Genomic DNA, 19912 nt, shown 5'->3' on the forward strand with positions numbered 1-19912 from the left:
TATCTGTGGAAATAACTATGGAAAAGTGTTCCTTTGGAACCTGTTCAGGTGGAGCTGTGGGGTGTAGGGTACACATGGAAAGAAATGTAGGACAAGTCAAGAAGAGGGTTTAGGAGCGTGTAGGGACATTACCAGAAACGGCACCCCAAGAGGCCCTGGGGAGGAAGGTGAAATGACAGGTTTTGGGGCTCGTGCTTAGAGAATTGCCCCCACTTGGAGTCCTTAATGTTTATTTATTTCACCTTGGCATTGCCTTCTTTGTTCTGGTACTGAAACCACCGTGTGGTGGAGGGGACTCTTCACACACCACCTGGCAAGGGATCATGCACGTTTGTGTTCAGTGAAACCTTCTGATGCCAGTGTGCCTGTGTCAGTGAGCAGGTGCTTCGCAGGGATCCTACAGTGTCTGGGTCACCATTCTCTTTTTTTTTTTTTAATTAAAAAAATCTTTTTAATGTTTCTTTTTGAGAGGCACAGAGTGCAAGTGGAGGAGGGGCAGAGAGAGAGGGAGACACAGAATCTGAAGCAGGCTCCAGGCTCTGAGCTGTCAGCACAGAGAACCTGGTGCGGGGCTCCAACTCAAGAGCCCTGAGATCATGACGTGAGCCGAAGTCAGACGCTTAACTGACTGAGCCACGCAGGCACCCATCATTCTCTTTTGGAAGAGACTTGCAGCTCCTGGACAGCGATGCCACACCCTGTCATCTCTGAACAGTGCAGTTGATGCTTTTCTAAGAGAAAAATCCACCAGTGAGCACACACCTCTGTAGTCCCTCTCCTTACATTAAGAGCATCAATTATTGGACTGTTTACTCCTTGCCAAAATATGGGATAAGATTCTTCCATTTACTGTAATATATGAATATCTTTTAATATGTTCAATCAACCTTGCCAGTTAGGTGTTATTATTCCCATTTCACAAATAAGGAATGAGCCCTTAAAAGTTAAAAAAAAACCCAAAACCAAACCTTTGTCCCAGGTCACTGGTAAGAAGTGGCAGACCTGAGATTTCGAGCTGTTCTTCTAAGCTCAAGGCTCCCACTTTTCTTTGTTTTCCCACTGCTGGGCTTGATCCCAGGACCCTGGCATCATGATCTGAGCTGAAATCAAGAGTCAGACACTCAACTGACTGAACCGCCCCCATGCCCCTTCTTTCATTCTCAGGAAAGTGGACAACTTCCTTTTGGGGGTGGCTTGTGGTCCTTTTATTATGAATGAGATTGAATGGTCTGCCTGTGGACCTAGGCAGTTACCCTTCCCTCTGTGGGGGGCATCCCTGTATCTGCTTGGCCACGTACAGGGCCTCTAAGCACCTTTGCTGAAAGTTTTCATTATTTTCTTGAAATACCCCTTTATAGCACAGCAAAACAGCTGTGCCCTCTCTGAGGCTCGAACTCAGGACCTTCAGATTATGAGACTGACGCGCTGCCCACTGCGCTAAGAGGGCTACAGTGTGATTTCTCAGCATGAGTAATGATGCCTCCTGAAGTGGTAAGCTCCTTAAAGAGAAAGGTGTCAGCTCATCTTCGTAGGTCAAGCCAATGATCGAGTGGATTTGTAATAGCATCAAAAATGTTCTTTTCCCACATCTCCTCCCACAGCAGTAGATTCCTAAGTAATCTAGAAGGTAACTCAGCAAATGATACATGTACTTTGGAAAAATGAAAAGACCTCATTATGTTCATTGTAGCCCATAAGCTGAGGAACCAAAATGTATTAGGCTTGTCTAAAAGAAGGGGTGTATAAGCCTATAGATATTAACAAAAATTAAGTACTTGTCAACTTTGGCACCAGAATACCTTCTTCCTTGGGTATCGAAAGCTTTCTCATTCTGTAAAAACCAGAGTCAAGGTGCTAGACGGTGGAGTTCAGAAATTATCAAACAAAACTTGTGACTGAAACTAGAGCAATGATCATACCTACCTGCGGCCGCTCGTCCGAAGCCTCATGATATAACAGTGAAAGGATTTTGAAAGACATAAGTGCAGAGCCCCGGGGGGCTTAGTCAGTTAAGCGTCCAGCTCTTAGTTTTAGCTTTCAGCTCAGGTCAAGGTCTCGTGGTTTCTTTCTTTTTTTTTTTGTTTATAAATTTTTTTTAATGTTTATTTATTTTTAAGACAGAGACAGAGCATGAATGGGGGAGGGTCAGAGAGAGAGGGAGACACAGAATCTGAAACAGGCTCCAGGCTCCGAGTCATCAGCACAGAGCCTGACGCGGGGCTCGAACTCACGAACCGCAAGAGCATGACCTGAGCCGAAGTCGGATGCCTAACCGACTGAGCCACCCAGGCGCCCCAAGGTCTCGTGGTTTCATAGGTTCGAGCTCCGGGTCAGGCTCTGCTGCCAGCGCAGAGCCTGCTTGGGGTCCTGTCTCTCCCACTCTCTCTGCCCCTCCCCCACTCACGCTGTCTGTCTCTCCCAAAATAAATAAACTTAAAAAAAAAATGACGTAAGTGCAAAAGACAAAGGGAGAGGAGAGAGGACAAATAGCAACAAATCTGGAAGCTGGAAAGCAATGTCATGGAAACCCTGTCTTTGTGGAACCCCCCAGAAACTCAAGAGCTGGTGGCTCCAGATACTTCTGAAAGTAGAGGTGAAGATGGAGCTAAAGACAGAAAATCGGTCTAGTTAGTTTGCTGAAAAATTAGTGAGATCCTCAGGTGGCCTCCCTAAATCCCAGCACCAGGCATATTCTCCTGCCCTCACCGGGAGATGCCTGGAGGTGTCTTCTCTAGAAGGTAAAACAGAAGAAGGTCTCTGGACAAGAAACAGCACGTCCACTGAAGGTGGGGAGCCACACTGAAAATGGGGCCACATACCAATGTCCCATGTAAAGCTTCTCTAGCCTTTCCCCTAGTTGGCTCCCAAAATACTGGGAGTCAGGATTGGACCTCAGCCTGAAAGTTCACTGTGTGTGGAGTATGACCAGCTCCAGAGAAGGAGGGCAAAACTAAGGGTACTAGCATCAGGAGTCTCCTCCAAGAAAATAGTGCAGCAAGATCATCCTACAAGGAAGACCACCCATGAACACAAAGCTCTAGCAAACAGCTGTTTAGTACCTCATGCATAAACATGAGCAGAATGCAGGGATCACTAGACATTTGAGGAAATCATATAAAATAAAATACAAAGACTTAAACAAATCTGTATTTTTTAAACTTTTTTAATGTTTATTTATTTTTGAGAGACAGAGCACAAGCTGGGAAGGGGCAGAGAGAGAGGGAGACACAGAATTCCAAGCAGGCTCCAGGTTCTGAGCTGTCAGCACAGAGCCTGACATGAGGCTCGAACTCACAAACCATGAGATCATGGCCTGAGCGGAAGTCAGACACTTAACCAACTGAGCCACCCAGGCATCCCACACACCTGTATTTTAATTTTTTTTTTTGATGTTTATTTACTTTTGAGACAGAGAGAGACAGAGCATGAATGGGGGAGGGTCAGAGAGAGAGGGAGACACAGAATCTGAAACAGGCTCCAGGCTCTGAGCTGTCAGCACAGAGTCCGACGCGGGGCTCGAACTCATGGACCGCGAGATCATGACCTGAGCCGAAGTCGGCCGCTTAACCGACTGAGCCACCCAGGTGCCCCTTAAAGGAACTTAGAGGAAGCAAAGTTTAGATGGGGGTAAGAAAAAAGTATTTAATTAATATGAATATTCTCAGAGAGATAAGACAATATATTGGATCCATAAAGAAAGAATGGATGATACACAAAATGAGCATTTGGGACACATAATTGATTTCATTCATATAATAGAGTTACATAAGGCAATGAGACTGAATAATTATTACTGTGTATTGTGATGAATCTCACAAACATGATGTTGAATAAAAGAATCCAGACACACAAAAAAGTATATATTCTGTGATTCCACCTATATAATGTTCACCAAAAAAGTCTACAGTGATAAAAGCCAGCATGATGGTTACTCTTTAGAGAGAAGGTGTGGAGAAAGTCTTTTCAGTTTCTAATACAAAAATAAAAATAAAACAGGTTTTATACAAAGGATGGGGAATCACATTGATACTGAATTTCTCAACAGCGACTGCAAGGTAGAAGATAATAAAGCGATGCCCTCAAATTTCTGAAGGAAAGTGACCTCCGTATCCTGCTAAGTTATCAATTAATTGTGAAGTCACACTAAAGATATTTTCGAACATACAAGGTCTTTAAAGATTTACCTTCCTTTTACCTTTTTTCAGGCAAGCAACCAGAAGCTCTGAGAAGCTAGATACACCAGAAATATGCCCAGGAAAAGGGATACAAGAGATCCAGGAAATAGATGCACCAATGGAAGAAAGAAGCAATGGTAAGTCCCAAGATGGCAGCCAAGAAGAAGCTTAAGGTGACAGGTATGCAGCAAGCCTAGAGAGCTAGCATACAGTGATGTCCTCATGATTAACTGACAAAATATAGAGGGGGAAGATTTACACAATTAGGGAAAGTTTAAGATTAAATATATGTATGTTAGATATGTACTATTGTATATATATTTATTAATTGTTTATGTATATTGTAACTAATATATTATGCACATTATGGAACAAAGTATAAATCAGACAGGATGAAAGAAAAATGAATATACATAAGAATTCTCTTATTTTCTTACCTCACCCTAGTCAGGATCTGACACCACCCACTGCACCCTTCACACGAGGGATAACTTTCTTGTATTGGTTGATCAGATTAGCTGGGGGAGATGGGACCTTGAGGAAATAGGTCACGAGAAAGGTCAACATTGACAACTGGGAGAGAAGATCAAACACTGGTAGGGTCTTGCCGGGCACCACAAGTGGGGTTCTGGGTGGCCCCCACCAGCAAAAGGAGATCACCGTCCTCCATTGCCTGATAGCCAGCGTCTTGGCTGGTTGCGCCATATATTTGCTTTTTGTCTGTGTGTGTGTGTGTGTGTATGTGTGTGTGTGTGTGTGTGTGTTTCAGGCAGCAGGCAAAATCTGTCCTTTTGACTCCATCTTGAGTGGAATTCCTCTCAAAAGGTGTGGCTTGAGCATCAGAGAATCATAAACTCTTGGAAAAAGCAATTGCCTTTAAGACCATCTCAGTTATAGATCTCAGTTTACCAGCGAGAATAATTTATACTTCAGAATCTTGCTTACGTCTAGTTCTAAATCCACTTAACATAGCTACATTTTATGAATGCCCAAATGAAGGTACGAAAAGCAAATATAAAGAATTTTTTTTTAATTTTTAAGTAATCTCCACACCTAACGTGGGGCTGGAATTTACAATCCTGAGATTAAGAGTCACAGGCTCTACCGACTGAGCCAGACAGGTGCCCCGCATATATGAAGAAATCTGCTGTGTGTTTAATTTCTTGTCCTAATTGTCTCTCACTGCCTACCCATGCCACCAACTCTCCTGTTTGCCACTGTCCAGGATACAACGTTTCTCCTATCCATGAGTCTGCAGTTCCTATATAGGCTCTGGGCCGGAGCTGGGTGGGTTCTTCAGAAAACATCCTCTGAAATATGTCTGAAGAGCTTCACAGAGTCTTTGTTATCTAGTAAATAGGCCAAAAATCTGACTGCAGGCACGTTTTCCTTTTTTGTTCCATCAAAGGAAAATAGAGATGAAGACTTTTTATAAGTGCTTATGTCTCATTAGGATATTTTTAAAGTAAATAGCTTTAGTTATAAATGTTACAGGCAATCTGCCTAAAACAGAGGTATATTTAAGTGGCTAGATTTAATAAATTCCAGTTTACAAATTGAACTCATTGACCATAATTGCTTGCAACAGTTGGCCCTAAACAAAGAGATTAGCATAATTGCAATTGCAACTCCTATTAGCATTTATAAATATGATTAGAGCCAAGCATTGGGCTGAGTTGGAAAGATTCCACTGAAATTTCTCTCATGAAGACATGAGAAGCACATGTTCTCCACCAGGAGGCAGCATCATGATTAGGGGATGGGTTGGTTTGTGACCTTTAACCTCTCCATTTCCCACTTTCTCATCAGCAAAACACTGTGATTATTCAGTATGCACTGGAAAAGAGTACTGGTTGAGAAATTCCACTCAAGATGGAGTCAAAAGGACAGATTTTTGCCTGCTGCCTGAAAGACACACACACACACACACACACACACACACACACATACACACACACACAGACAAAAAGCAAATATATGGCGCAACCAGCCAAGATGCTGGCTATCAGGCAATGGAGGACGGTGATCTCTGAAAGACAGGAAATGCATTCAGAGAGCTCTGCTATTGCCCCAGCTTACTACCTTGAGAGAGCTTCTAAGCTGCAGCCTAGGAGGGGGAGCCCAAAGGAAGGCAGAGCCTGATGGATTCCTGGAGATGAAAAGATGCAGACGAGAATCCAGGGAGACCAGGCAGCTAGAACGTACAGAATACCAGACAGGAGACCGTGGCACCAAGAGAGAATGCTGGAGATCTGGAGGGGGTCCCCTCGAAGATTCAGCAGAGTTCTCACCATTACACACATGCGAACATACTACCTGATGCCGGAGGAAGAAAGAATATGATAGGATCAGGTAAAGGCACCTGGCATCCCCAAAGGGCCAAGAACATAGCCTGTTCCCGCAGTCGGCCGAGAAAAAAATCAGACGTTTCAGGACACTGGGCAGAGTACCCCTGAAGGTTGTGCCTCAGTAGTGAGAAATATTTAGACCCCGACCAAACACTGACTCAGATCCACCTCATAAATCAGAAAGTAGATGTGAAGAGCTCAAACTGTTTCTAAGTAATTTAATGGCATCCCAGAGCAAAGCTCAAGAAGGGCTATAGGAAAACAAAATATCTCGCATCCAAAGAAAGTAATAACACAATGGCTGGCATCCAATCAAAAACTGCCAGACATTCAAAGTATAAGGAAAATGTAACCCATAATGGGAATAATCCATCAAAACTGACACAGAACTGACATAGATATTAGATTAGCTATTAGACAAGAATATTAAAACAGTTATTATAACTGTGATTCAGATATTAACAAAGTTAAGTACAGACATAAAGAATGTTTTCAGAAAAGCACACCCAAATTGAACTACAGATGAAAACTGCAATATCTGAAATGACGAACTGATGGAATTAATAGATAAAACATTGCATAAGAAGACATTAGTAAGCTTGGAAACATGGCAATAGAAACTATGCAAAATAAAACCCAAAACGAAAAAAATCTGAAAAAAAAATTAAGAGTATCAAGTGGCTTAAGGTATGTGTAATTGGAGTTGCCAAAGGAAAGCAGAGAGAAAGAGAGGTGATGGGACAAATATTTGAAGAAATAAGACCAAAAATATTCTCGATCAAATTAAACTTGTGAACCAATGTCTTTATTCCTATTTTTTGCCATCTTTTGGATTGATTTTTTGTATGTGTGCTTCCTGTATCTTGGTGTCTTGTCTTTTTTCATATGGGTAGAGGTTTTTGTAGTTCTTCATTTGTCAGGTAATTTTGTTTCTCATCCTGAACGTTTTAAGTATTACGCTATGAGGTGATCTTATTGATTGATATCTGCTAGTTTGACAATACTTAGAATTCCGGGCTCCTCCCCAATGTGCCTGCTGACTTATTTTTCAGAGTTCCCAAATAGCTGTTCTTGTATTCTGTCCAGGTTTTATAGTTGAGTTTAGTAGAAAATAAAGGGAGATGTGTGTTAATTTCACATGATCCATAGACTTCTATAATAGGCCCCAAGATTCCTACCCCAATGTAGATGCCCTTTATAATCTCCCCTGCCCCTTGACTATGAGCAGGATTCATAAATATGATGGAATATCACTCCCATGAGTAATATTTTATGATTTTTTGAATTTTGGTGTAGTCCCATAATTCTTTGTATTTCTTTTTTAAGTAAACTCTGGGCCCAACATGGGGCTTGAACTCACAACCCCAAGATCAAGAGTCACATGCTCTACTGACTGAGCTATCCAGGGTCTCAGATTATGTTACTTTATGGCAGTAGGGATCTTGCAAATGTAATTAAGGTCCCTAATCAGTTGACTTTAAATGAATCAAAAGAGACGATTAGATCAGGATGTTCCTGATCTGATTAGAAGAGCACTTAAAAGTTGTCAAAGAGATTCAAAGCCAGATAGATTCTCTGGCTAACCTTGAAGATGCAGGTAGAATGTGGCTGAATTCTGCAGCTGCAAGGATATGAATTCTGCCAACAGCCATATGAACTTGAAAGAAGACTTCAAGCCTCAGATGAGACCTCAACCCCAGCCGAAACTTTAATTGCAGTCTTGTGAGACCCTGAACAGAGAACTCAGTTGAGCCCTGCTTGGATTTGTGACTTACAGAAACTGTGACACAGTCCATAGTTTGCTTTAAGCCTCTGTGTTTGCCTTCATTGTTACACTGCAAATATCTAATATACTTTCTCTTACCGGGAACAGCATTGGAAATGAAGTGTAGGTACAAATGTTATTCTAAAAGTGCTGATTATTTCTCAATATGTTTGTTTTTGTTTTTGTTTTTTAACAAAGCTCTTTGTTGGATTTTCCTTTCTTTGAATTCCCGGTATAGTATTAGAGGGATATCTCTACATTTCAGCTCTTTCTGGCAGAGTTCTATGTAGCAACTCATCTCTGTGCAATCATAAGCTGCTTTATTACTTTTGTTTCCTTGGCACCTCTCGGTTCATCAAGTTCACTGAGTTTTAGGCAAGAAAAGTTAATCTTACTGTATGACTTTATTAATTATTACATGAATCACCCAACAGGGACAAATAGCGGGCCTGGTATAATTAGTAACCTAGAAGAAGTAACCGTTTATAGCCACCCATCAGATAGGCCAAGTGAAAGTCACCATGAACTGACAGGTTCCCCCGCTCCCCAAATTCGACAGTTGTCAAAAGAAAGCATGATCTCCTGGTGAGAGATGAGTCATGTCATACCCATCTAATCCACATATGGGGACATGGGACACATAGAAGCAAGAGAGCCTATCTTTTGAGAAAAACCAAAAAACGAAAAACCTCTACTCACATATTTGGAAAACACTAAATACAAACAAGCCCCTCTTAGAGATTCACAACACTTAATAAAGTCAATCCAGGTTTGTACAGTAAAGAAACCTATTTAAATTGGTTTATGCCAGAATTTCCCAAACTTATTAGCTATGTATCCTGTCCAGGTTTTATAGTTGAGTTCGCTGGGGGGCAAACGGGTACGTGTTTAATTCCCATGGCAGACAGAATCATTTCTTTGGCACACCTATTAATCCCTAGAAATTCAAACTTTTTTGCACGGGAAATGTGGATCTACAGATTTAATTTAATTGTGTGTTTATTTATCCTGTCCCCTCTTTCTGATGATATTCCACACTAGGCCAAGTGTTGATAACATGTGAATTGATGAGAAAAATTCCCAGCATAACTACTCTCAAATAGAAATTGCCGCCCCAACCTCACCTCAAGCTAATGTAAAGCACTAAATGCTCCTGAGATAAAACATATCCTCTGTGACTCAGAAATTTCAGGCATCACTGATCAGTCGTGACTTATCACACCAAATTCAACAGACATTGGTTCAGCACCTACTTTGTGCTAGGCTCAGTGCATTTACTGGCATGCCAGCAGCACGTTGGCTTTGCAAGTTCACAGAAGATGTAGCCATAACTCAGCCCCCAGAGGCTTTCCCCAGAGGGGAAAGAAAATGAGCAGCCAGGCTTGAAGGTGACATTCAGCCCCAGTACAGAGAACCTCAAGCAAGATAGTGGGGTGAGAGTTGCCCTGACTGCCCAAACAGGGCCCTGGATGGGACTGGATGGGATAGAGAACTCATGCCCAAAGAGCAAAGCCAACTTATGGCAGATACTAGGTTACACCAACCCCTGGAGGAAATTTCTTCAAATTAAGAGGGGGGAAAAAAAAGAATAGGAAAGAGAGAATGGAAAGAATAAATTACTTTCCATTTTGCATTGATTCCAAGATGCGCATTTTTTTCATACATTAACATCTCTACAGCTTGACATTGGAATGTATCTTCTGATCCAAAACATCTTACAATTGCTGTCCTCCGGTGTCAATGTGACTTGCATGTGCCAACTCGTTCACAGCTGTTGCTGTTGTCATCACGTCAGTGGGATTATGTGTATCGTTGGTACTACATGTGCAGGGCTTAATTGCCGTGTAAAATGTCTTCAGAAAGATTACACCACGATTCGGTCCCGAAAGGAAAACTTAACAAGGCAACAGAGCAGTGAGGCATATGTTTGTTATTTGTGAAGTGAATGTTCATTACAGAAGAAATGCTTGCAGTTCCGTTATTTCTTGCAAAACCAACCGAGTGCTTTACACTTGCTTGGGAGACTGTGGTTCACGATCGAGCAGCATCACCTGGGAGGTCGTTAGAAATGCCGAATCTTTGGCTCTACCCTAAACCTACTGAATCGGGAGCTGGGTTTTAGCAAAATCCCCAGGTGACTGCGCGTTAGAGTTTGAGAACTGCTTTAAAGGACATAATGTGAAGCTAAATTACACTGAATTATTGAGATGCATGCAAAGCAATGCTCATCGAAAGCCAAGCAGCACAGCTGAAGACGGGGAGACTGTCAGGTGGTGCAGAATCGATGAAAGAAATTTCAACACGAGAGGCCCATGTGACCATTTCGCTCACAGGCAGGGCTGTCATGACACAGTGTCACAGCCTCGTCAGTTTTTTTTCTCTCTTTGGGGTACATAAAGGAATGATATGACTTAAAATGGAGGGCATTTTAGATTCGATTAAAGGTGGCAAAGAATGCTTTTCCAGGGGCATGCAAGAAATTAACATAAAGGGGCGGCTCAGTCAGTCAAGCCTCTGACTCTTGACTTCGGCTCAGGTCATGATCTTGCGGTTCGCAGACAGTGCAGAGCCTGCTTGGGATTCTCTCTCTCTCCTTCTCTTTCTGCCCCTCCCCCCTCTCAAAATAAATGAAAATAAACTTAAAAAAAATTTTTTTTAATTTAAAATAAAGGCATTGCCCTCAGTGAGGGGGAACTAGCAGTCAGCAGAACAGGGATAATGGAGCTGGAAATCTGAGAATTAAGGACACCAAGAAACTTTTAAGCCCCCTGAACCTGGCTGGGGGAAGGGAGGGCCTGAGGTCCCTGGGGTGCTGCTGGGCATGAGCCATCCTGTCTGCACGCGGCTGTAGCTGTGGGCTCCAGGGCTGCGAAGGACCCTCCAACCAATGACAAAGACGACATTTGACACCTTAGCCTTTCAAGTAATTTTTATATCCACTAGTTTGTATTTTTTCTTTAATAGCTGTTAGTGTGTTTTATCATCTCACCGAGTCTCACAGCAATCCCTGGGGAGATGTGGCATGAGCTGGAATTCTGAAGTTTGGGGTGATACTGTCCTTTCCATGGCAGAGATGAGGAAAATGGGTCCACAATTGCCCTGCTGGTAAATAGCAGAACTGGGATTAGAACCTCAGGCTTCTGACTATACTTTGAAAACTCTAACAGGTGGGGTGCCTGGGTGGCTCAGTTGGTTAAACCTCTGACTCTTGGCTTTGGCTCAGGTCATGATCTCGTGGTTTGTGAGGTCGAGCCCTGCATCGGGCTCTGCTCTGACACCTCAGAGCCTGCATGGGCTTCTCTCTCTCTCTGCCCCTCCCCTGTTCGTGCTGTCTCTGTCTCTCTCAAAATAAAGAAATAAAACTTAAAAAAAAAATTCTAACAGGAAAACAGGTATTATTAGCATTTTGTGCAAGGAAAAAACAGGTCTCCAAAAGTTCAAGGGACTCGCCCACGCATGGCACTGTGACAGTGTGGGGACTACAGCCCAGTTTTCCTGGCCATCTAACTCGCTGCTCTTTCTTCTATTCCTGACTCCTTGGCAAAAGCTGCTTAGTTATTAGTGATTTGAAGAGCTTTCTGTTATGGCTGTAAAGTAAATCGCTTAGCGGCTATGTTAACTTTACTAAAGACAATAGGTATGATTTGAAAATACTGAGGGTAGTCACCAGGGAGGTGTGTCACTCACGGGGACCTTTGAAAGCACTTAGTGCCAGGAGTGTTGTGGGTGCAGAGTCTGCACCTGCCACATCTTTGATCCCCTGCAGCTTCTATATGGTTTTTGTTTTTAATTTTTGAGAGAGAGAGAGAGAGAGCATGAGCAGGGTTGGAGCAGAGAGAGAGAGAGAGGGAGACAGACAGACAGAGGAGCCGAAGCAGGCTCTCTGCTGATAGCAGGGAGCCCAATGTGGGGCTTGAACTCACGAACTACGAGATAAGACGGGAGCCAAAGTCGGATGCTTAACCGACTAAGCCACCCGGCGTATGTATGTATGTATGTATGTATGTATGTATGTATGTATGTATTTGCCTATGGAGGTCCAGTCGCTCTGGAGCCATCTTTTCAAAAGGCTACTTGTAGATCTTCTATTGATACTGCACTTTTGTTGAAAATCAGTGGGGTATATTCGTGTGTATCAGTTTCTGCATTCTCTCTCCTCTTGCAGTGATCTATACGTCTATCCACTGCCCTTACTACAGTTTTGCTTACTGTAGCTATCAAGCGTGTCTCAAATTTAGGTAGGCTGATTCCTCCCACTTTATCCTTTTTCAAAGTTGTTTTCAATATTTTCATTCCTTTTCTGTGTGAATTTTAGAATAATTTTGTCATCTACAAAAGTATCTTGCTAGGAGTTTGTTAGGAATTATGTCGAACCTGTAAATCAATTTGGAGATATACACACCTTTACCAAATTCCATCTTCCAATTTGTGAACACAGTATATCTCTCCATTTATTTATACCTTCTTTGCCTTTTTATTAGTACCTGTTGCTTTTCACATACAAGTCTTGTACATGTTTTGCTAGATTTCTACCTGTTTTTCTGTCTCTCTCTCTCCCTCCCTTTTAGCAAATGGTAAAGTAGTGTGTACTTTAGCAAGTAGTGTGTTTTTAATGTCAGTGCCCCCTTGTCCATCTTTAGTACACAGAGATAAAATTGCTTTTTGTATTGTGATCTTATATCTTGTAGCCTTGCTAAGTACACTCATAAGTTTTAGGAGTATTTTTTAGATGTGGGGAGATTTTCTATGTGAGATGTTCTAGCACCACGTTGAGTAAGTCATGAAAGCGAACATTCTTGCTTCATTGTTTCTCTCCTGATTTCCCAAGTTCTATCGTTTTGTCATTTCTTTCATGTTTGGAGAACTTCCTTCAGCCATTCTCTGAGGGTAAGTCTGAATTTATTTTACAAAAATCAAAGCAGAGGTATAGTCCTTTCTTTATGTATTGTCTGTAGCTCCTTCACCACTCTAGTGGCACAGTTGAGTAATTGGAGGCAATGTTTGTCGAACCCTCTTCCACTCCGTGCATTGGCCCAGATTGCAGACTTTGAGGGCCTCTGTGCAAGGCATTCCATTTCTTCACAGAAATACTCCATGCCCCTAACACTTCTTCCATTCCCACATTTGCCAAGCCGGAAAGTTTCTTGCAACTCCCCGAACACCCCCTATCTTGGAATGGAGGAAGAGAGAGATTACTGCACAATCTTTGCTCAGGTAACCTCACTTCCTGCATCCTGGGGGTCATGCCCGGGCCTCAAAGAGCGCACTCTTTATAGGCACAATTGGTACATCACTGCCCATCCCCTCTGCGGTGGGCTGACAGCTGGTTTCCCAAAGATGTCAGGTCCTCATCTCTGGAACCCACAAAGGTCACCTTATTTGGCAAGTCTTTGCAGATGTGATTAAGGACCATGAGATGGAGAGATCTCATGGAGGGATTATCTGGGTGGGCCCTACGTACAAACACACATTTCCGTATTAGAGAGAGGCAGAGAGAGAGTCTGCACACAGAGGAGAAAAAGGCAATGTGACCCTGAGGCAGAGTGGCCTGGAGTGGTGTTGCCACCAGCCAAAGAATGGAGAACAGCCCTGCCAGATTTCAGGCTTCCAGCTTTCAGACTGTAAGGCAATAAACCTCTGTGGTAATTGGTTGTGGCCAGTACAGGGGATTAATAAACCCTTCTATGACTTATCTATGCAGAGACTATAGATTACGTTTTTAATGTAAATTGATCTGTTGTCAGCTCAGTGAATGAGAGGAGGCAGTCACTGATGTCTCTCCCCGCCATTTTTTTTTAATTTATTTATTTTTTTTTTTTACCAACACTCTACTTCAGGGTGCAATAGGGAAGTATAGGAAGCTAACACATTCTATGGCACCTTATCCTGAGAGGTTAGTAGGGTTTGTTCTCATTTTTACAGGCAGGGTAGTGGTGGCTCAGAGTTTAAGTCACTTAAGTAACAAAAGTGACAAGGCCCCTGAAAGACTTGTGCTGGTATTTAGACCCCGATCTCAAGCCATGTCTCAAGGACGACACTCTGTCCCTTTTAAAGAAGCGCACTCCGATATAGGCACAATTGGTACATCACTGCCCATTTTCTTCATCCGTCTCCTCTCCTCCCCAATTTTGTGACAAAAGACTGCATCTTGGTACAGTGCATTTTACTCCCTGAGATTTGCCGACACCTGCTGACAAATGGAAGAATAGCATAGGGTAAAGAAGGTTTTGTGAAAAGGCGACCGAGCAGCTGCGCAAAGCCAGAGGCCAGAGGTGGACGTAAACTTCACCGAAGAAGACAATGAAGATAAAAGCAGAGAGCACTAGAAAAGTCACCAGGAGCTCTGAGCCCGCCCACTGGTCTCAGGCCAAGCAGTTAGAGCCACAGGACTCCCAGTTGTGCCAGATAAACACTGTATTACCTGTGGGATGGTCTGACGCGAAGTCTCGGGGTTTCTGTGTCCTGGGCAGCATGGAATAGATGATTAGTTTCTTGCAAGACAAGTAGTAAACTCACTGAGTAACCCTGGGCAAATTACTGCAGTCCCTTGCCTCTGCTTTCCTGTAGCACGCATATGAGACACATTCTAGAGTTATCCTAACTAAATTCTTAATGATACAAGGCACGTTTAGATTAAGAACAACCATAGACATAAACACACAAACACCACCCCATTTACAATTGGGTCTAAAGACAACCACTACGTCTGGCTTTTAAGACCATGAAATACCACTTCACTCCATTAGGTGGAGCCAAAAGATCAGTCGAAGCATATCTTGGGCCTTGACAAGTATTTTCCAGCAACAATCATATTTGGTGGGATCAGTGAACAAGGTTTTACGAAGCCCATATCCATCCTCATTTGTAGGCGCCCCACATCGATCATCCTTTTAGGCATAACTTTCGCCTCCACCAAGTCACCCCCTGTATATAGATGGGAGTGCGGACCACCCACGCCTTGCCTCCCTCCTGGTTATTCTCACCAAGTGCATCTCTCTCTAATCTCATCCCTAAAATTGGCAAATCATGGTATCAAAATACCAAAATATTCCACCTCGTAGATGCTACTTCTACCTCAACCGTGGTGACCTAACAGAGTCAATCACTCAATCGAGGAAAGAAACTAATGTTTCTTGAGTACCTGCTATATTTCAGGCATTTTCACATGCCATCCACAGATGAACGGATAAGCAAAATGAGCTATATACATACAGTGGAATACTATTCATAAAAAGGAATGAAATTGTGGTAAGTGCTACAGCATGGGTGAACCTTGCAAATGTTATGTTCCATGAAATAAGCTAGACACAGAGAACGAATATTATACGACTTCACTTATAGGAGGTACCTGGAATAGGCAACCTCATAGAGACAGGAAGTAGAAGAGAGGTAACCTGGGATCGGGGTGGGGGGAATTATTGTTTAATTGGTACAGAGTTGTGGCAGGATGATGAGAACTCTGGAGAGAGAGCGGTTGAACAACATTGCGAATGTACTTAATGCCCCTGAATTGTACACTTACGAATGGTTAAAATGATCAATATCATATTATGTATAATAAACACATATATATATTTACACAATTTTTAAAAACGTCTGTTTATGTGCCTACCTCACCTACTAGATTACACTTTCCCAAAGGACCGGATTTCACTCATTTTGAGATCCTCACCCCCTAACCTAGACCCTAACACGTGGAGACCACAATAAAGGGCAGCATAATAAAAATATACAAAGAGAAATCAGAGGTTTTAAATTTATTCCCCCAAAATAAAGGATAGGAGGAGACAAATCTACTGAATGCTTACCGTTTATCGGCATTTTAAAAGTTTCACTCATCCCACACAAATGTTATGAGCATGTCCTCTGTGTGTCATGTAGAATATGGATTTCTCTGTCCGTTCCATGGATTGGAAACATACCATTGTCACACTGTCACATAAAGAGAGAAGTGCCAGGTATAGTGTCAGATGGAGCTGTGTTCTGAGAAGAGGGTAAAATGAGGTAATGGAAAGCGTTGAAATGGGGTGGAAGGCCCTTCCTGCCAGGCACGTCAGGACAGTCTCTGAGCAGGAACCATCGAAGACCTACATCATGAGGAGAGAGCACACGACAGTCTCAGGGAGAGAGTTCCTGGCAGAGAAGAGAAGTGCAGTGGTGCTAAGGAAGGAAGAAGCATGACACGTGAGGGAGACAGACAGGTGGCCACTGAAGCTGGGTCTGGATGGATGAGGAGGAAATGTTAAAGATTCAGGTGGAGAACAAGACGGGTGCCGGGTCGTGTCAGAACTACAGGCCAGGCCAAGGACTTCGTATTCCATTCTGGCGGCAGTAAGGGCTACTGGGAGGCTTCAAGCAGGAGAGTGACGTCATCTGATTCTCGCTTTCTGTGTGAATAATGGACTCTCGGGTGACCAGCCACCAGGCAGACACCAGGTGGAGTCATGATGGTGTTTGGCATTACAGTTTTAGCCACGGAGATGATGGGAAGTGGTTGGATTCAAGATACATTCTGGAAGCAACCCTGATACAACTTTGATGGGTCGGACATGGAAAGGGACAGAATGGAGTCCAGGATGGCTTCTAGGTTCTTTCCCCAGCAACTCGATGGAAGGGACACCAATGGAGTCAGAAGAGGAAGACTCGTGGAGGGCGATGAAGACTGGCAGAGGTTCAGTGGGGCTCTGGGTTATGTTAACGTTGAAGTATCCTATTGATCTCCGGGTGGACGTGGCCACATGTAATTCCCAGGGTAAGGCGACAGACCAAGAGTCGTTGGCATATGCGTGAGACGACCTGATGGCCTAGGCAGGGAGGGGAGGACAGGAGAAGGCTGTCCCCGAGCGGGGGCCTGGAGTACTCTCCCACTTAGAAGTCCACAAGGAGAAGAAAACTACAGAGACACGAAAAAGGACTGTGCAGTGAGGGGAATTCCAGACAACTGTGAAGTCCTAGAAGCCTGGAGAAACGTGTTGTCAGAAGGGCAGAGCGCTCAGCTGGGAAATGTTGCTCTGAGGACAGAAGGCTGAGCATGAGGTAGCAGATGGAAGTCACTGGTGAACTTCACGGGGGCCGTGCCTGCAGAATTCCAGGGACAGAGAACTGACTGGAGTAGGGTGGGAAAGGACCCGGGTGAGAGCGCAGGTGCGGTGGCAACTCTTTTGAGACTTACCCTGGTAGGAGGCCAAGTTCTGGGCCAGTCTCTGAAAGGAGAGGTGGGTGGGATCAGGGGACGAAAAAAAGATGGCGGTGTGTACCGTTCTAGCACAGTTGCCATCGTGTAGTGCATATATCCGTAATGCCGATGTCATTGTCTTCGTTTAATGCATGAGAAAACTCAAAGCAGGAAAGTTTATTTCCCACCCGCCAAAATTTTTTTTTTAATTGTTTATTTATTTTTGACACAGAGAGAGAGAAAGAGCATGAGCGGGCTCATGCCCCAGGAGGGGCAGAGAGACAGGGAGACACAGAATCCAAAGCAGGCTCCAGGCTCTGAGCTGTCAGCACAGAGCCCAACGTGGGGCTCGAACTCACAGATCGCGAGATCATGACCTGAGCCGAAGTCGGACACTCAACCAGCTGAGACACCCAGGCGCCCCTACCCACCAAAATTTTTAAATGAACAAACAGCAAATGCTAGTATTATACAAGACCCAAATTATTTCCTCTAGATCCAGTCACCTCCCATCAAAATACAAAAAAAACAAAGGTTAAGTACCTTTGTTTTCCTGTTTAGCACAATGACACGTTTGAATGCCAAGCAGTGTAAATGGCTGTATTTTTTATATTCCTGTTATTTGTTGACGTGGAACCATTCATTAAATACAGAAAGGTTTTTGTCACATTTTAATCACTATCCCTTGTTTGGTTTACAAGCTGGCAGTCCCCCCCCCCCCCCCCCCCCCGCCAAGCTTTACCTCTCAAATCTTTTATAGGAAACAACACAAGTTTTTAAGGCATCAGAAATTTCTTGTTGAAGTCCACCTGGGTGGCTCAGCCGGTTACGCATCTGACTCTTGATCTCAGCTCAGGTCTTGATCTCAGGGTCATGGGTTCAAGCCCCACACTGGGCTCCATTGCTGTTTTAATTCGTAAAAGTAGTGATCTTCATTCCACTCAAGATTTCAAGGCTCACACAGTCAAATGTTGCCTTAAGAGTTATTTATTCGTGTGTTTATATAGCAGCCTCTGTATAGCAGGTAAGGTATTAGATACAGCAGGAGGTAGACACAAGTTCACGGTGCTCCTGCAGAAGTGGGAAGGAGGTGCCTCAGGAGCACCTCTGAGAACGAGCCAGAGAGTCTGCCAAGGCTTCAGTGGCACAGTTCGGAACACCTCCTTCCCAGAGAGCCGTGGATCGTGTCCACCGCTCCCAAAGGCTAAGCCCAAAAACTTCCTGTTGGCATTTGCACCACATAAGGCACCCGGTACTTCTGGCGTCATCTGCTTGCTGGGCTATGAGATCCAGCTGGCTTTCTAGGGGACTGGAAACTTTTATTTTACGATCCCCATTATAGATCTCAACTCTGCCAGCTATTTCCTCAGGCAGGGCAGCCTCCTGATCAATGTGGACATCAACGTCTTTTTCTGGCAGCGATTTTGTACGTAGGAATCGCTTTCTGCACTGCGGCCTTTACCGGAGGGAAATCCTGTTCCCTGCAGCAGATGATCATTCGGAGCGCCGACAATTGGTACAAACCTGGAGGACCGGGCCGTCCAGGATCACCCGGTGCCTGGTTGTATCCTTTACCACTTTGCCGAGTCTCTGTTTTTCTCCATTCAGCAGGTCTGTAATTAGGTCACCTCTCACTCTGAGGGCTTTGAGCCTAGCTTGATTCATTAAATTAGACATCGGAATTTTCGTCTGCTGCTCAGTCTGCTTTTCTTTCTTCTCACAGTAATCCATCCTTTTCAGTCTTTGGGTTTGCGCAAGACGACCTTTCTCAATGTTGAGCTCTTCCTTTGCATCAATTTCTTCTGCTTTCTCATCAGCTTCTTATTCAATAAAAGCCATCACGTGCTTAATCTGCTTCTGCACATCAGCATCGCTGAGGGCCACTGGCTGGAGAAGAGGTTAGAAGGAGGCGGTGGAAGGAAGGGCTAAATGGTTTTAATTTTGGATAACAAACGTAATTGGTCCTTCTTGGGAAAATGCCACCAACTGTCAGTGCTGGAATGCCACCTGACCGTGGCTCCCAGATGGGGTCCCTCTCTGCTGCTGTCCTCTGGTCGGTGCACAGCCCCGATGCTCCGTTCAACCTGCTAGCATGCGTCTCGGTCACATTCAGCAGAGATAGGGTGTGATTGCCAGGAGTGACTTTCCACAACTGCCATTCAGAGACGGATTTCAATCCACGTCCATTTTGCCGACTCCGTCCAAAGCAGCATACAGAGGGCCGGGTTGGTTGGCAATGTGTTTCTGAGGCATTCCCGTGCTGCTCTGGCACCCTGGGGACTTTCTCACTCCCCTGCTCCTTTCTCTGCCTCTGCTCTATCCTGAAGTGTTTTTGTTCCAGCTCAAGTCAAATGGTTGACATTTATAAAGTAAAGATTCTAGGAGGGATACCCTACATAATTCAGGGCCAGCAATGGATGAAATAAATCCCTTGTGTCTTGGTGGGGGA

The 19912-nt window shown here is 43.9% G+C and overlaps 1 non-coding gene and 1 pseudogene across 1 annotated transcript; both read right to left on the bottom strand.

Moving 5' to 3' along the window:
- Positions 1-1374: 1374 nt before the first annotated feature.
- Positions 1375-1447, bottom strand: TRNAM-CAU (transfer RNA methionine (anticodon CAU)). Its single transcript has one exon. It is a non-coding gene; the product is annotated as a tRNA-Met (tRNA).
- A 16756-nt stretch (positions 1448-18203) lies between these two features.
- Positions 18204-19716, bottom strand: LOC131507954 (V-type proton ATPase subunit E 1-like; annotated as a pseudogene).
- Between the last annotated feature and the right edge of the window lie 196 nt (positions 19717-19912).

Source organism: Neofelis nebulosa, chromosome 3 (assembly GCF_028018385.1).
Source record: "Neofelis nebulosa isolate mNeoNeb1 chromosome 3, mNeoNeb1.pri, whole genome shotgun sequence".
NCBI lineage: Eukaryota > Metazoa > Chordata > Mammalia > Carnivora > Felidae > Neofelis > Neofelis nebulosa.